Consider the following 19,083-nt stretch of genomic DNA (forward strand, 5'->3'; position numbering starts at 1 on the left):
TTCAGATGAGCCACAAAATCTTGAAAGAAGGTAAATATCGTGGTGACCTACAACTTCTTGGGTGACTGCATTCTAGTGACCCTCAGCATATTTGTGACCCTTATCATCTTACATGACCACACAACCTCTTAGATGACCTTTAGCATCTCAGTGACTCACAACCTCTCAGGTAACCAACAAATCTTCAGTTGACCCACAACCCCTCAGGTGACCCACAGCATCGTGCTGATCCTCAACTCAGGTGAGCCTCAAAATCTTGTGTGAAGGTAAATATCATGGTGACCTACAACTTCTTGGGTGACTGCATTCTAGTGTCCCTCAGCATATTGGTGACCCTCATCATTTCCAGTGACCCACAACCTCTCAGGTGACCTTCAGCATTTCAGTGACACACAAGCTCTCAGGTAACCAACAAATCCTCAGTTGACCCACAACCCCTCAGGTAACCAACAACTCCTTAGATGTTCCACAAACCCTTGGGGGACCCTTTAGACCCACTTCTCGGCTGACCCAAAGCTTTTCAGTGACCCACAACCACTTGGATGACCTTAAACATCTTAGTGACCCACAACTCCTCAGGTGACCTGGAACTCTTTAGGGGAGAACATCTCAGTGACCCACAATCCCTCAGATGACCCTCAACATCTCTGTGACCTACAACCTCTCAGGTGACCCACATCATCTTGCTTATTCTCAACCCCTCAGGTTACCCACAACAACTTGAGTGAAGGTAAATATCTTGGTAAATCACAACTCTTCAGGTCACCCTCAACATCTCAGGTGACCCACATCTTGATTTGACCAAAACTTTGCAGTGACCCACAACCACTCATGTGACCCTCAACATCTTAGTGACCCACAACCCCTCAGGTTACCCATAAAATCTTTCTAATCCACAACCCCTCAGATAACCCACAATATCTGGAGCGACACTAAACATCTTGGTGACACGCACCCCTAGGATGACAGCAGCTCAGTAACCCTAAGCATCTTAGTGACCCACAACCTCTCAAATGACCCTCAATGTCTTGATAATCCTCAACATTTCGGATGGCACACAACCTCTTAAGTGAAAACATTGTGCTGATCCTCAACCCCTCAGGTGAACCACAAAACCTTGAGTGAAGGTAAATATCATGGTGACCTACAACTTCTTGGGTGACAGCATTCTAGTAACCCTCAGCATATTGGTGACCCTCATCATCTCGAGTGACCAACAATCTCTTAAGTGACCCTCAACATCTTGTGTGACCCACATCTCGACTGACCCAAAGCTTTTCAGTGACCCACAACCACCAAGATGACCCTTAACATCTTAGTGACCCACAACTCCTCAGGTGACCCAGAACTCCTTGATTGACCACATCTCAGTGACCCACAATCTCTCAGATGATCCTCGACATCTCGGTGACCCACAACCCATCAAGTGACCCACATAATCTTGCTGATCCTCAACCCCTTAGGTGACACTTAACATCTCAGTAACTCACAACCTCTCAGGTATCCAATAACTCCTCGGATGTAAAGTGAATGTAAATTCAAATGTATTTATAAAACAGTTTAATACCAAGAACCTCATTCCTTTTTAGTGGGATGCATCAATTTTGTGCTCATGTGTATTTTGTCATCATGTGTACCAAACAAATACAGTATTTACACAGTGTGAAGCATGCAAGAAGCAAAAAAAGTAGCAAACATATCCCTATTTACCACAATTTTGGATTGGAATGTATTGACAGCTAGATTTTTACAGTGCCTGGTCTGATGTGAAGCATTGAATAGATTATTCGCTTTAATACACAATTCATGTTGGTTTCTCTAAAGGGAACTGGGTTTGAGCACAGAATTGGACGTTTCTGTTAAAATATTCATCTGGGTTCTTTTAAGAGCATCAAAAATGCAGCAGCTCTGTAGAAGTGTTGTTCTTGTGCACATGCTAACGCTTCATTAGCTCTGGCTTCCGTTGTTTTTCTCTCCGCTTGGCCTTTCAATATCACCAGCCAGACTCCAGGGTTCAGTCAACATCTCAGTGACCCACAACTTCTTAAGTGACCCACAATTAATCAGATGACCAACAACTGCTCGGATAACCCTCCACTTTTCAGGTAAACCACAACTCCTTTGGTGACTACATTGCAGTCACCTTTAACATCTTAGGGACCACCAACCACTCAGGTGACCCACAACTACTTGGGAGACAACATTTTAGTGGCCCTCAACATTTTAGTGACCCACAACCCATCAGGTAACCTACAACTCATCGCATGACCTTCAACATCTCTGTGACCCACAACCCATCAGGTGACCCTCAACTCCTTGGGTGACAACATCTTGGTGACCCTAAACACCTTAGTGACCCACAGTTCCTCATGTGACCAACAACCCTTTCGGATGACCCTCAAAATCTTAATGACAATCTATCCATCAGGTGACCAACAATCCCTTGGATGACCATTAACCTCTTAATGAACCTCAACCGCTCAGGTGACCAACAACTCATTGGCTAACCTCTAGCATTTCTGTAACCCACAACCTACAACTCCATGGATGACAACATATCTTGGTGACAACATTTTAGTGGTCCTCAACATCTCAGTGACCCACAACTCCTTAGGTGACCTACAACTTTATGGATGACAACATATCAGTGACCCTAAACATCTCAGTTACCCATAATCCCTCAAGTGACCAACAACCCCTTTGGAGGGCCTTAAACATCTTAATGACCCACAACCTTTAAGCCGACACACAACTCCATTGATGATAACATATCGATGATCCTCAACATCTTAGTGACCCAAAATCCCTCAGGTGACCAAAAACCCCTTCGGATGGCTCTCAACATCTTTGTGACCCACAACCCCTCAGATGACCCACATCTCTTTGGGTAAAAACATCTCAGTGAGCCACAACCCCTCAGATGACCCTCAACATCTTGGTGTCCCACAACATCTCTGTGACACAATTCCTTGGGTGATCCACAACATCTTGATGACCCACATGAACTTGGGTAACATCTCAGTGAACCTCAGTATCTTGGCTACCCTAATCATCACAGGTGACCCACAACCCCTCAGGTGACCCTCAACATCTTGATGACCCACAACCCCTTGGGTTACAACATCTCTGTGATCCCTCAACATATTAGTGATCCACAACCTATAAGATGACCCTCACCATCTTGTGTGACCCACATCTTGACTGACCCTCAACATCTCAGTGACCCACAACCCCTCAGGTTACCCATAACATCTTGATAATCCACAACCCCTCAGATGGCCTACAATCTCTGGAGCAACACTAAACATCTTGGTGACCCACAAGCCCTCATGTGAAAACATCTAGGTGACCCTCAACATCTAAAGTGACTCACATGTCGACTTACCCTAAACTTTGCAGTGACCCACGACCACTTATGTGACCTTCAACATCACAGTGACCCACAACCCATCACAAGCTACTCATAACATCTTGTTGATCCACAATCCCTCAGATGACCTTCAATATCTAGAGTGACACTCAACATCTTAGGTGACCCACATCTTCACTTACTCTAAACATTGCAGTGACCCAAAACCACTCATGTGTCCCTCAACATCCAAGTGACCCAAAACCCATTAGGTTACCTAAAAATATCTTGCTGATCCACAATCCCTCAAATGACCCACAATATCTAGAGCAACACTAAACACCTTGGTGACCCACAACCCTTGGGTGACAGCAACTCAGTAACCCTGAGGATCTTAGTGACCCACAACCCCTCAGATGACCCTCAAAGTCTTGGTGACCCTCAACATCTCAGTGACCCACAACCCCTTAGTTAACCAACATTTCCTCAGATGACCCACAGCCCCTCAGGTGAACAACAACTCTTGAGATGACCTACAACTCCTCAGGTGACCCACATCTCTTTGGGTAAAAACTTCTCAGTGAGCCACAACCCCTGAAGTGACCCTCAACATCTTGATGACCCACAACCCCTTGGGTGACAACGTCTCTGTGATCCCTCAACATATTAGTGATCCACAACCTATCAGGTGACCCTCACCATCTCGTGTGACCCACATCTCGGCTTACCCAAACCTTTAGAGTGACCCACAACCACTCATATGACCCTCAACATCTTAGCGACCCTCCTATCTCGGTGACCCAAAACATCATGGCTGACCCAAAACCTCCCAGGTGACCCAAACTCTGCAGTTGTTGTCATGAAGACTTGTGCTAAATGCACATACTGTAGATGTTCTCTGTGAATATTTTATAACAGCACCTTCATGCACGTTCCCAATCCACAGGAAAGAAAATCTCAAATAGAAGCTGTTTAATATTGCAGGAGTTTCAAACAGTAAGCAGTGGGACTAAGTGAAGAGCATAATAGAGACTTTTGCCTAAAAGAATGAAAAGTCGACATTTTTTTCAGTCATTTGACAAGATAACAAAACCTTTTCTATAAAATTGAGGTTGAGTAGTTTTGAGAGTCTTGTAATATGGTAAACAGCACACAAATCTTACAGCCTAGGATAGGATGATTAATTGTAAAAGAGTTCAACGGTTTCGGAAAAGATCCGACTAGACATAAAGCTCTACTGGGGCATGGCTCCCCCTCAAATACTATAGAATGTTTACAGGTAACATTTTTCATAATATCTCATTTTATGTTCGACAGAGAGAAAAAAAAACTTGACTATATTTCACACAAAACTTGCAATTGGGTCATCATTTGCTCATCCTTTACTTGTTCCAAGTCAGTTTGAGATATTTTTAAAAAATGTTACCTCTGTAATTACTCCATAGTATTTGTTTTTTACTATGGAAGTCAATGGTTACAGGTTTCCAACATTATTCAAAATAGCAAATTGTGTTTTCATCAAAGCAGAAAACATGACATAGACCAAGTAAAGGATGAGCAAACGATGACAACATTTTAATTTTTGTGTGAACTATCCCTTTAATTTCTCAAACTATGTTCCAATTTACTAATATAAAAAAATAACATAAATCAAAGACTTCTTTTCCTCCTTCTGATTTTGGAGTTACAACCCAGCACTTGTTGTGTTTGTTTGTTTGTTTATTTGTGTTTTTGTTGCTTTGTTGAACACAAAAGGAGCTATTTTGAATAATGTTGGAAACCTGCAACCATGGACTTTCATAGTAGGAAAAACAAATACTAATGAATGGTTGCAGGTAACTACATTTTTCAAAATATCTCCTTTTGTGGTCAACAGAGAAAGAACATCTTTACTTGAACCAAGTGAAGGATGAGCAAACAATGACAGAATATTTATTTGTGTATGTGTGTGTGTATACGTGTTTTTGTGACATATCAGGACACAAATCTGTATAATGACATGGGTATGACACGGGTATTACAAAAAGGAGGTGAAATATGTGGATATTGGTGACGTCCTCGTTTCTCAAAATGCTTATAAATCCTACAGAATGAGTTTAACCAGAGAGTAAAGCTGCACACAGTCTCCTGTGATGGTTGGGTTTAGCGGTAGGGTGGGGTGAGGGCAATACAATATACTGTTTGGACCATATAAAATGAATGAAAACCTTTGTAATGTCCCCACTTTTCACAAAAACAAACACAAGTGTGTGTGTGTGTGTGTGTGTTTGTTTGTTTGTTTGTATTGCTCTGTTAAACACAAAAGGAGATATTTTGAATAATGTTGGAAATATGTAACCATTGACAAATACTATAGAATAGTTACAGATAACATTTTTCAAAATATCTCCTTTTGTGTTTAACAGAGCAAAAAAAAACTTGACTTGAACCAAGTGTGTGTGTGTGTGTGTGTGTGTGTGTGTGTGTGTGTGTGTGTGTGTGTGTGTGTGTGTGTTTGTTTGTATTGTTTTGTTAAACACAAAAGGAGATATTTTGAATAATGTTGGAAATCTGTAACCATTGACAAATACTATAGAATGATCACAGGTAACTAGATTTTTCAAAATATCTCATTTTGTGTTTAACAGAGCAAACAAACTTGACTTGAACCAAGTGAAGGATGAGCAAACAATGACAGAATATTTATTTGTGTGCGTGAATGTGTGTGTGTGTGTGTGTGATTGTTTGTTTGTTTTTTCTTTGTTGAACAAAAAGGAGATATTTTGAATAATGTTGGAAACCTGTAACTATTGACATCCATAGTACGAAAAACAAATAGAATAGTTACAGGTAACATTTTTCAAAATATCTACTTTTGTGTTCAAACTTGACTTGGACCAAAGGATGACAGAATTAAAATTTTTGTGTGAACTATCCCTTTAATTTCTCAGATTTAGCTCCAGTTTTCTAATATAAATAAATATGAAATGTAAGTTTCTCCTCCTGACTCTGGAGTGAAATGTCTCGTCACCTGAACACCGTTTTAATTCCTCGCGAGGAAAAAGAAACACAAGAAGTCAATGAAAGCTCCAGCTCTGAGCAATCACGCGCTCCTCCGGGACCAGAAGAGGAAAAAAAGAAGAAATTTCAAGGTCTCTTTTCTTCTCTCTCTCTGTCTGTCTCTCTCGATTACACAGGCTTAGAAATTCTGCATTTCCTCCCCTGCAATGAGCGAATAAAAAACACACACTCTCTCACACTGGCTTCTAAATATAGCTCAGACGTTGAGATTGTATGGAAGACAGAAATGACGTGGAATTTACGACACAGCTTGCCATGGCTTATTCGCGTATCCTCTTTCCGCTCGGCTCTTTTTCAGCCATCGCTCCCTGTTGTTCTCTATTTCCCCCCCATCAGACCCTCGCAAGGTCAGCGTGACCCGAGTGGGCAGGAAAGGGAGGGCTGAAAGTGCCGGAAAAAGCCCAAAAAACGAACACGCACGGCGCTAGATCTGCAGAAGTGCTGCGGCTTCACCTGCTACTGTTGTGTCTTTCTTATATAACACAGAAAATCTCCAGGTACGGTTCATTCTGCTGTGGCGACCCCTGATTAATAAAGGGACTAAACCCAAAATGAATGAATGAATGAATATAATTTAATTTCAATTTTCATTTATTCATTCATTCATTTTCTTGTCGGCTTAGTCCCTTTATTAATCAGGGGTCACCACAGCGGAATGAACCGCCAACTTATCCAGCAAGTTTTTACACAGCGGATGCCCTTCCAGCCGCAACCCATCTCTGGGAAACATCCACACACACACTCATACACTACGGTCAATTTAGCCCACCCAATTCACCTGTACCACATGTCTTTGGACTTGTGGGGGAAACCGGAGCACCCGGAGGAAACCCACGCGAACGCAGGGAGAACATGCAAACTCCACACAGAAACGCCAACTGAGCCGAGACTCAAACCAGAGACTTTCTTGCCGTGAGGCGACAGCACTACTTACTGCGCCACTGCATCGCCAACTTACTTTAATTTATTTTTCATTTATTTTTATTTTATATATTTATTTTATTTTTAATTGTGTATATTTATGTTTCTCATCTGACCATCAAGATACTGATAATATGTCTGTTTCACTCTCTTCCTTGAATGTTTGTTTCAGTGGTGTTGTTTTGTCTCTGGAATTTTATTTTTATTTTTTTTAAGTTGATCAAAATAAAAAAGCAAAATGTAAACTGCATCATGCTGATATTTATGCTTCTGTCTGCAATACCCCCGTATGGCATATAATACTGCTTACATATTAATTATGAAAAAATATGACCATAAACAATGTTTTTTGTACCACAATAATAAAAATAAAAGCTAAACTTTATATTTTGTCCATATGATACATACAGGGGAAGGCAGAATTATTAGCCCTCATGTTATATTTTAATTATTTTAGATTTTTTCCACTAATTTCTTTTTAACAGAGCAAAGTTTTTTCAACACATTTCTAAACATAATAGTTTTAATAACTCATGTCTAATAACTGATTTCTCTGATCTTTGCCATGATGACAGTACAGAATATTTGACTAGATATTTTTCCGAATAGCCCAGAGATGGGTTGTGGCTGGAAGGGCATCCGCTGTGTAAAAACTTGCTGGATAAGTTGGCGGTTCATTCCGCTGTGGCGACCCCAGAGTAATAAAGGGACTAAGCCGACAAGAAAATGAATGAATGAATTTTTCCGAATACGTGTATTCAGCTTAAAGTGACATTTAAAGGCTTAACTAGGTTAATTAGGCAAATTAGGGTAATTAGGCAAATCATTGGATAATGATGATTTATTCTGGAGACAATCAAAAACAAATATAGCTTGATGGGGCTAATAATATTGACCTTAAAATGCTTTTAAAAAAATAAATCTGCTTTTATTGTAGCCGAAATTAAAACAAGTAAGACTTTCTCCAGAAGAAAAAATATTATAGAAAATACTGTGAAAACTTCCTGAATCTGTTCAACATCATTTAGTAAATATTACTGATCAGAAATTCACATAATTCTGACTTCAGCTGTTCATCACCATATTGCACAGCACTAATGAGAGAGTGTATCTTAGTCACTGCATCTCTGAGCTCCAGAGAGCCTCTGCTGGCGGAGCGAAGACATCGATCTGAGGAAAAAATAAAAGATGCATAACAAATATGTGTAGATGCATCTGCAATAGCAGGTCAGTAGCGTAATGTGTGGTTACTGAACGTAAGTCAGGTCAAGTGATTGCAGCATTTAGATATGAATCTGCCTGGAGAAAGAGACTGAGAGGAGAAACACAAGACGTCTGCGACACACAGCGGCTGAGTGGAGCCTGACAAGACAAGCTGAGCGGATGAAGACATTGAGGAAAGATGGAGTTTAAGACGGCTGATAAATCTGATTAAACTACACACTAAAGCACCACTCAGTGCAGTTATTGGCTTTGCTTTCTCAATTATTTCCCAAGTGCTGTTTAACAGAGAGAATTTATTTGATATGTTTTAAAACATGACCATTTTAATAATTCATTGCTTTTTTTTCCCCATATATATATATATGTGTGTGTGTCTGTGTGTGTATGTATATATAAACATAGTGCTTTAACATTGTGTACATATAAACAAAGACAAAAAAATAATAAAAATAAAATGAAGACAACATCAGTACAAGCAAAACCTGACAGCATCAGCATCATTTTGTCCACTTACAGTTACATTTAGCTTTGGAAATTATTTATGAAAGGACGCCACATGGCAGCGAACTTGGACCTGGAACCATTTAAGTCTTATTTTTTCCAAACTGAGGAAATGCAACACATCATTGGCCCCCTGTTTAAAAGAAGGGGGAAATGAGTGCTTCCAATTGATTACACTGTAAAAAATAAAAATAAAAAATAATAAAGAAAAAATCTTTTTTACAGGCATTTTTTTGTCATTTCACATTATATTCAAAACTTAGTAAAATGACAAACAATCTCTCTTAATTAACAGTTTAATTTTAGGTACTTTATTATTAAAGACAAATTACTGACATTTGTGTTTTTTATACAGGGAAATTATATTATTATTTTTACAGTATTTTTTCTGTTATTTTAAAAGTTAGAAAATATTCAAAAGTTCGAAAAATCTGTAAGTTAACAGCTTGACTGTTATTTTATGTACCATATAATTAATGACAAATTACAGCAATTTATCTGTTTTATACAATAAAATTGCCGTATTATTTACACAATGTTTTTTCCTGTTTTTAAGTACATTTAAAATTATGTAAAATTAAAGTAATAAATTGTAATGAATTGCTCTATAAAAAAAAAAAAAAAAAAGATTGTAAAAAAAAGATCAAATAAATGGCAGCTACCGCTGCCAAACAAAAACCATAAAATTACTAGAAATTTCTTAATTACGTTAAATTACGACCATGAGCATGTCTTGGCATTTTATTAAAGGTGTTTAATCGTAATGATTTAGGGGAAATTCCTTTAAATAACATTGCTTTATCTTGAACTTTTAGTGCAGGCACTTTATTGATGTTGTTCGATCATAATAATCTGGGAAAAGTCTGTAAAATAACAGTGTTTCTCTGTAAAAATCTTATTGTGTTACTTTATTAAATGGATTTGATCATAATAATCTAGGAAATATCTGTAAGAGTTTTTCTGTAAACATTTTAATGAAAATATCTGTACATTTATTTTTTTTGCACTTTATTTCAACAAAGACATTTTACCGTAATTGTATGGTTTTTGTTCAGCCAGTCGTTTGACCTTTTCTTTACGATTTTTTTTTTACAGTGTAGAATCAAGCGTCTTGCTAAGAGAGAAGTAAACGCAATGCGGTCCAATTTCACACACAAACGGGCTCATTGACAACACAAGTAAAGTGCAACAGTCTACACTTTCAGAAATAAAGGTACATGATCTGTCACTGGGGTGGTACCTTTTCAAAAGGTACACATTTGCATTTAAAGGGTCCAAATTGGTACCTCAAAAGTGTATATTAGTAAAATTAGTACCTACACATTTTAAGAGGAACATTTTTGTACGGTCCTACTTTATATTAAGTAGCCTTAACTAATTCAATTCAATTCAGCTTTATTTGTGTAGCGCTTTTACAATGTAGATTGAGTCAAAGCAGCTTCACATAAATGGTCATAGTAACTGGATCAGGGTAGTTCAGTTTTTAGTGTTTAAGTTCAGTTTAGCTCAGTTCAGTGTGGTTTAAAGTCATTATTGAGAGTCCAAACACTGAAGAGCAAATTCATCGATGAGTAGCTTTTCAGATCCTGAACCATGCAAGCCAGTGGCGACAGCGGAGAGGGAAAAAAACTTCACCAATAGGAGAGTGAAGAAAAAAAACCTTAAGAGAACCAGACTCAGTTCGGCACGACCATTTTAATTTCTCCGCTGGCCAAAAGTCTTGTGCAGAGTCTCAGCAGTGGAGGCTGGAAGCTGGCCTCAGCGAAGACTCGTCTAATATGTACTTACATAGTTTGCTACAACATACTTATTGTAAATACATGTATTTAATGTGTACTTATGCTTGCTTAAATACATGTATGTAATTATATCTTTAATTAACTTTTGTAATTACATTTGTAAATACACTGTTGACCATCCCTTACACCTTAACCCACACTTAAACCTACCCATGCCACCAAACCTGTCCATAACCCAACCTCTATGCCAACTCAAAAGCACCACAAGTGTTCTCAAATACATTATAAACACAGTAAGAACATTGTATTTATTTTTTTGATGTAAGTACATAGTAGTTAAGGACACTTAATATAAAGTGGGACCTTTTGTACTTGTAAGGTATAAATATGTACCCTTGAGGTATTAATATGGACCTTTTAGGTACAAATTTGTACCTTTTGAAAAGGTACCACCCCAGTGACAGCTCACATACCTTTATTTTTAAGAGTGTAACAACCATATACTTTTTAATAGTCATTATTAATTTACTTAATTTAATAATAACCTCACCTAATGAGAATGCTGAGCACAATGTATACAGCACAAGACTATTCTTGGTTTAATTTCGGAGACCGCCACTTGGAGATCATCCTCTATGTTCAGTCGTGGCCTTTGTTTTTAACAACCCGGGCTCATTGTGGAAATGTTGCCCCGCGGACGTTTCTGCGGACCGCGAGATACGTCCTAGGAGGTACGTATTCGAGCGTTTTTTGTTTTCGCGCCCGCGCTGTTCTCGCGCGAAAAGCCGCCGGATCGGCCGCCCCGGCCGCCCCGGCCGCCCTCCTCTTCCTCCTCCTCCTCCTCCTTCCCTAAACCCAAGCGACGGTTTGCAAAAGCCGTCCAGAAAAAAAAAGCAAAAGCCCTTGTCTTCGACAGCATTTTCGGATCCCGCCACGTTCTCGCCCTTATTTTTTGGATTCTGTTTTTCATCTTACCTGATTTCTGGAACCGCTGTTCCCCAGACTCGATCCCGGTCGTCCTCCCCACGGCCGGCTCCTCCTCCTCCGGGGCCTCCACTCAGCCGATGCAACGCTGTGAGCTAAGCGGACAAACTGGTTGCATCGGGTAAGCCCTCCACTCGGAGGCGAGCCGTCGGCCGGCGAGCGCGAAGAGGAGGAGCGGAGCGGTGCCACACCGCCCCGCAGCGTTCGCTCGAAAAAATCTAAACGCGGCCGTACGTACCTCTGGCCACGTAAATTGCGGTCTCCAGAAACGTCCGCGGGGCTACGTTTCCAGAATGAGCTTGGGTTGGATTTTAATGTACGTGTGTGCCGTAAAGGTGTCCAAGTTAAACATTGTGAAAATCGATCTGCTGCAACTAACACTACAGCTGTGTCTAGTGTACTAACCCCAGCAGTCGCTATCCAATAGAAAAAGCATTGAATGGTTGATGGCTTTTTATTTGCATGTTTTTCTTATTAAAAAAAAATATTAAAGACTATTTTGTCTTTTGTAGATTATGGATAAAATATGGTCATTCTAATAGTTTAAAAACATATGTGATATTTTTGAAAATCTTCAAGCGACCCCTCTCATTGTCTCCCGACCCATACTTCGGGAATCACTGCTGTAGACAATCAAAAAACAAATCCTTTCTTAAGGGGCCTATTAATATTGACCATAGGAGTTTTAACATTTTCTTACATAAATAAATACATTTTATTAAAAAAAAAAAAAAAAAAACTGAAAGTAGTAAGACTTTCTCCAAAAAAAAAAACCTACGTTTTTAGAAAATGCAGTGAAACCCTGTGCATCTACAGCATTTTTTTGGGGTTGTTGTTAAAGCGGCACTATAATGATGGATCAAAACGACATTCAAAAACACATAAATATGCAAACTGATTTAATATAAATTGACTATCTTGATGTCTAAATGACATCTTACATAGGCATAAAAAAAACACATCAAATCAATGACAGACATGTCCTATAAGAAATGTTTTATGCGTTTTTTTATGGTAACGTTAATGTTTATTTGATGTCAATCTGAAATTTGTGATTTAATCTTTCAGATAAATACATTATACAATTGAAGTCAGAACTATTAGCCCCCATTTGAATGTTTTTAAAATATTTCCCAAATGATGTTTAACAGAGCAAGGAAATTTTCACAGTATGTCTGATAATATTTTTTCTTTTGGAGAAAGTCTTCTTTGTTTTATTCTGGCTGGAATAAAAGCAGCTATTGATTTCTTTTTATCAATAATTTTTATCTATTTTAAGGATAAAATTATTAGCTCCTTAAGCTATTTTTTTTCGATGGTCTACAGAAAAAAACATCGTTATACAATAACTTGCTTAATTACCCTAACCTGCCTAGTTTACCTAATTACCCTAGTTAAACCTTTAAATGTCACTTTAAGCTGTATAGAAGTGTCTTGAAAAATATGTAGTCAAATATTATTTACTGTCATCATGGCAAAGATGAAATAAATCAGTTATTAGAAATAAGTTATTAAAACTATTATGTTTAGAAATGCGTTGAAAAAAAAATTATCTCTCCGTTAAACAAAAAATGGGGAACAAAATAAACAGGGTGGCTAATTAATCAGGGGGCCAATAATTCTGACTTCAACTGTATATGATATTAAATAATATATAATAAAATGTATATAAAAAACAATCACTTTAAATTGAAACAATTACTTTAATAGTAATGAAATGTTTTATGTTGTTATTTTGGTGGGCATTAATGAGTGGATGTCAAATAGACGTCAAGGTTTTGAAACCAAATCAATTTTTGTAATGTGATGTTGTGTGTATTTATATAGCGCATTTATTGTGTATGGCCATACACCCAAAGAGCTTCACAATCATAAGGGGGGGGGTCTCTCCACACCACCACCAGTGTGCAGCATCCACTTGGATGATGCGACGGCTGCCACAGGACAACAGCGCCAGTGCGCTCACCACACACCAGCTATTGGTGGAATGGAGAGACATTGATAGAGCCAATGCGTTGGATGGGAATGAGTGGGAGGCCATGATCGTAAGGGCCGATAGAGGGACTTTAGCCAGGACACCGGGGTTGTACCCGTACTCTTTCGCAAGAAGTGCTATGGGATTTTTAATGACCACAGATTTTTCTCAAACATGTGCATCCCATTCTGTATAAATATGTGTGTATTCATTCCTTCATTTTCCTTTGACTTCGTCCCTTATCAGGAGTCACCATAGAGCAATGAACCACCAACTATTCCAGCATATGTTTTACACAGCAGCCTTTCCAGCAGCAACCCAATACTGGGAATCACCCATACAAGCTCATTCACGTGCACACACTCACACACACACATACACAATGGCCAATTTAGTTCATCAATTCCCCTATGGCGCATGTGTTTGGACTGTGGGGGAAACCTGAGCACCTAGGGCACAGGTGTCAAACTCAGTTCCAAAAGGGCCGCAGCTCTGCACAGTTTAGTTCCAACCCAAATTTAACACACCTGATCAAACTAATTGAGTCCTTCAGGCTCGTTTGAAACCAACAGGTAAGTGTGTTGGAGCAGGGTTGGAACTAAACTGTGCAGGGCTTCGGCCCTCCAGGAATCGAGTTTGACACCCCTGACCAAGAGGAAGCCCATGCCAAAATGGGAGAACATGCAAACTCCACACAGAAATGCCAACTGACTATAAATTCAGCCCATATAAAGTGTTTGCAACCAGTTACCTTAGAAATTTTTTTTTAAATCCAATACTTCATTTTTTGAGTGCATTAAAAACACCCATTATTATACTTTAAATCTAATGTGTAATCCGTACACTCCATTACACACACATACAGCTCCGATCCCCTGCTCTGTTTCACGCTTTCAGTCTCCACGTGTCAGGTAGTTAATGGATTTGATTTTTTTTTTTTACTCCGCCACAAAAGACAGCTTTTCCCTCTCCTCTCTAATCAGGTCTTGAGCTGCTATATTTAGCGGCTGCCGGCGGAGAATGATTTCTGTAGGGATTGAACGCAGCCCTCAGAGTTACGTAAGGAAATATGAAACGCGGCATTTGAGGAAAATCTATCCACTACGAGTAAAAAATAGACACGGACGCGCTATAAATACAGCAGCGTTTCCGTTCGTGTTCAGATGCAGGGCTTTTCTGGATGTGTGTGAGTCACGTCAGTCAAGAAACGTGATGTTGTTTAAAAGTTTGCGCTGGGTTTTATGTTGAGCAACTGTGACAAAATGACATTTATAAGGCAAAGACTAATGATGCCTGCAGGTGCTTAAACAAACCCAGAGCAAGTGTTAAAGTGGTCATATTATGTCCCTTTTAACAAGATGTTAAATAAGTCTCTGATGTCTCCAGATAGTGTGTGTGAAGTTTCAGCTCAAAATAACACACAATTACTATAACTCTTTGAACCTGCTTCTTTGACACTTTGATGCAAATTGTGGCATTTTGGTGACTGTCGCTTTAAATGCAATTGAGATTATGCTCTTTTGAAAAGAGGGGCGGAGCTTTAATTGCTTGTGTGTCAGCATAGTGGCAGTTTCAAAACTAATAGCAGACAACTGCTTCTCACTCAGGGCTGTTTATGCTAATAAAGGAGAGATGGTAATTAGTGGGCGGGGCTTTCCCTCTCTGATGACACTTACAAAGGGACAATGTCAATCAAAGTGTTTCTGCAGACTGCTTTTATCAAGATTGATAATAAACACTACACTTAATAAATGTTTACCATTATAAGCTGGTTATATTCACATACAGCTGCAACATAAAGTGTTTAAACCCTGTTTAAAAGTGATTTTCCCATAATAGGACCCCTTTAAAAGTCAATCCGAGCTTCTGACTGCACAAAAAACAGGTTTTTTGACATATTTGGCTTTTTGGAAGGTCGCCGGTTCGATACCAGCTCGGAGCGGGTTGGGTGGCGTAGGACCAGCGGGGTTACATTGGTGCCGTGACCCGGATGGTAGTGAGGTTTAGGGGGGTGAGTGTAACGGAGACCAGCTAGTGAGTGCTGTGCAGGTAAACCTCACTCCTCTGACCTCTAAAGGTGCTCTAGGGACGCTAGAGGCCATGGTCTTTAGCCTCCTTGTTAGAACAACCAACTCCTGTGCGGAAGGTCGCTGGTTCGATACCAGCTCGGAGCGGGTTGGGTGGCGTAGAAATGGCGGGGTTACACTTACACATGCTGTACCTTAAGGACAGTCTGAGAAGGGATTTTTTTCGCCTCCCTCCTCCCCAAATGTATCTTATTTCCCTTTTTCTAAAAGCTACCTCTTGTCTGACCTGTCTGCTCCTGAAATGTGTGATGTTTGTGCATGTTCAAAGGCCTCCAATTTTGCTGCATGTAAAAGTGTATGTGACAAATAAAGATCATCATCATCATAATGGCACACTTTTATTAATTTGCCACCTATTTTAGTGTAATTGGCTTTAGTGTATGAGTGTGTACGGAATGTGAGAGTGTATGGGTGTTTCCCAGTACTAGGTTGCAGCTGGAAGGGCATCCGCTGCTTAAAACATATGCTGGAATAGTTGGTGGTTCATTCCACTGTGGAGACCCCTGATAAATAAAGGGACTAATTGAATTTAAGCAGATTGAACTTAACGAATAAAGTCGTCCCCAAAAAAGCTCAAGATTTAGGTTGTTTTAGCTCATTTTAAATAAGTAGATTCGTATGAATTTGTACAACCCCAATGATGCTTTGGTTTAGGGGCGGGGTTTAATGTCACGCCTACTTTAAAAAAATTGCACATATTTGTACGACTGAGCTTATATGAATTTGTACTATTTAGACACAACTGCAGGTGCTTGAGATACGCAGCACAAGTGTTAAAGTGGTCCTATTATGCCCCTTTAAAACAAGATGTAAAATAAGTCTCTGATGTGCCTAAAGTGTGTGTGTAAAATTTCAGCTCAAAATAACACACAAGCACTGTTTTATAACTCTTTGAACCTGCTTCTTTGAGGCTTTGATGCAAATTGTGGCATTTTGGTGACTGTTGCTTTAAATGCAAATGAGATGAAATGAGCTGCAAATGGTTGTGTGTCACCATAGTGGCAGATTCAAAACCCCAATAGCAGATGACTGCTTCTCACTTAGGGCTGTTTATGTTAATGAAGGAGAGATGGTCATTAGTGGGCGGGGCTTTCCCTCTGATGACACATACAAAGGGAGAATATCTGTCAAAGTGTTTCTGCAGACTGTTTTTATCAAGAGTGGTTCAAAACATTGCACTTCATAAATTGTTATCATTAGAAGCTGCTTATATTCACACACTGCTGCCAAATAAAGTGTTTAAACCCCTTTTAAAAGTGATTTTTACATAACAGGACCCCTTTAAAAGTCAATCAGAGCTTCTGACTGCACAAAAAAAAAAACAGGTTTTCTGATATATTTGGCTTTTTGTGACATTATCAGAGGGTGTTTCTTTAAATAGCCATTGCAAAAATCTCTATTGTACCTGTGTGACATTTACAGCATTGATCAAACATGTGCTCTGGTTCAGAGTTGTGTTGATTATTATTATTATATTATATTTGCTGGGAATTTTTTTCACTGATCTCACACATGCCGTACCTTAAGGACAGTCTGAGAAGCGATTTTTTTTGCCTCCCTTTTCCCAAATGTATCTTTTTTTTTTTTCTAAAAGCTACCTCTGGCCTGACCTGTCTTCCCCTGAAATGTGTGACGTTTGTGTATGTTCAGAGGGGTCCAATTTCGCTGCATGTAAAAGTGTATGTGACAAATAAAGCTCATCATTATCATAATGACACACTTTTATTAATTTGCCACCTATTTAAGCTAAATTGGCTGTAGTGTATGAGTGTGTGTGTGTGAATGTGAGAGTGTATGGGTGTTTCCCAGTACTGGGTTGCAGCTGGAAAGGCATCCGCTGCTTAAAACATATGCTGGAATAGTTGGTGGTTCATTCCGCTGTGGCGACCCCTGATAAATAAGAAATGCCAACTGACCCTGCTAGGAACCCGCAACCTTCTTGCTGTGAGGCGACAGTGCTAACCACTGAGCCACCTTGCCACCCTAAAGCAATTCTTTCATACTAGTAAAGTATTTAAGGATCTGTTTTACTGACATTTTCTTTCTCATCCTCTCTGTAGTGTCAGTTTCTCTGGCTGCTTTCTCTGTCTGAAGGACAATAACAAACCCTCTTCAGTTTCTGTGGCACAGAAAAACACCTCCAGATTCAGGTCAGAGCTTCATCAGGTCAAACACACACACACACACACACACACACACACACACACACACACACACACACACACACACACACACACACACACACACACACACACACACACACACACACACACACACACACACACACAGAGAGAGAGAGAGAGAGAGAGAGAGAGAGAGACACACGTTTACTGTATCCTAATTAGGATGTGCTGTAGTGTAGACTGTTTATATGAAGCCCATTATATTGACTCAAACCAAAACTAACCCAAGCTCTATTTCAACACACTGAACAAAAGGATTAATTGCATTTACACATTTTTTTAAAGGTTCACGAAACCTTCTAATACTTTTTTTTTTTTGAAATTTTAACAGATTTGTGTGTGTTGAGCATCAGTTAAGACAATGTCAGCATCTGTCAGCTTTAATTGTGGGAAAACTGGATAATTTGGAGCTTTTAAAATAATTTTTGGGGCGGGATCAAAATCGTAGCGCAAAACTGCTAGTGCAAAGATGATGCGTCAGTTTCTAATTATTATTCATAGCAGAGTTTTCTTATCCTATGAGAAGAGCCTGCTTCTTAATTATTCATGAATGCGTGTGCTTTCTGAAGGCAAGGCACACACAGACCTGCCAGTGCCAAGCTGTGAGACCCTATGTTAATACAGCAAAGCTGTTTGTATGCAGCAAGCGTTTTTGTCGGGAGAGCAGTACGAGAATTGGAGAATGGCGGACTTTGTCTTTTATCAGGAGTTCGTTCACATTTAGACACATCGCTGTGCTGCTGTGTTCACCTAAATCCTCCAGATTGCCAACAGGGCTAATGGTTGAAATAGGCAGGGCAAGAGATCTGCTGCACTGAGTCTGCATTCAGACTCATTATGGATACGTATCTCTGTATACATTTCTGGAGAGCGCGAAATATGTACTAGGATGTACGCTTTTTTTGCAGTTTTTGTTTTCGCAAATCCACCAGAGGCCACTGTGTACGCTTTTTCAGATGTCAAATTTCTCTCACGAGTGCAATTCACGCCTGCTGTTCTTGCGAAAATCCACCAGAGGTCACTGTCGACTGACTGACTGACCGACTCACTCTGGTTACTT

General features: G+C 39.5%; 1 protein-coding gene and 1 long non-coding RNA gene across 2 annotated transcripts in view; one reads left to right on the forward strand and one right to left on the reverse strand.

Annotated features, from left to right (window-relative positions):
- Positions 1-19,083, reverse strand: part of ess2 (ess-2 splicing factor homolog) — a 779,665-nt gene that overhangs the window by 139,069 nt on the left and 621,513 nt on the right. The window lies entirely within an intron of this gene.
- LOC141376462 (uncharacterized) lies at positions 7,417-13,390 on the forward strand. The gene is made up of 3 exons (XR_012386565.1): positions 7,417-8,098; positions 10,011-11,471; positions 12,123-13,390. It is a non-coding gene; the product is annotated as an uncharacterized lncRNA (long non-coding RNA).

This window comes from Danio rerio, chromosome 10, assembly GCF_049306965.1.
Source record: "Danio rerio strain Tuebingen ecotype United States chromosome 10, GRCz12tu, whole genome shotgun sequence".
NCBI classification, from domain to species: Eukaryota; Metazoa; Chordata; class Actinopteri; order Cypriniformes; family Danionidae; genus Danio; species Danio rerio.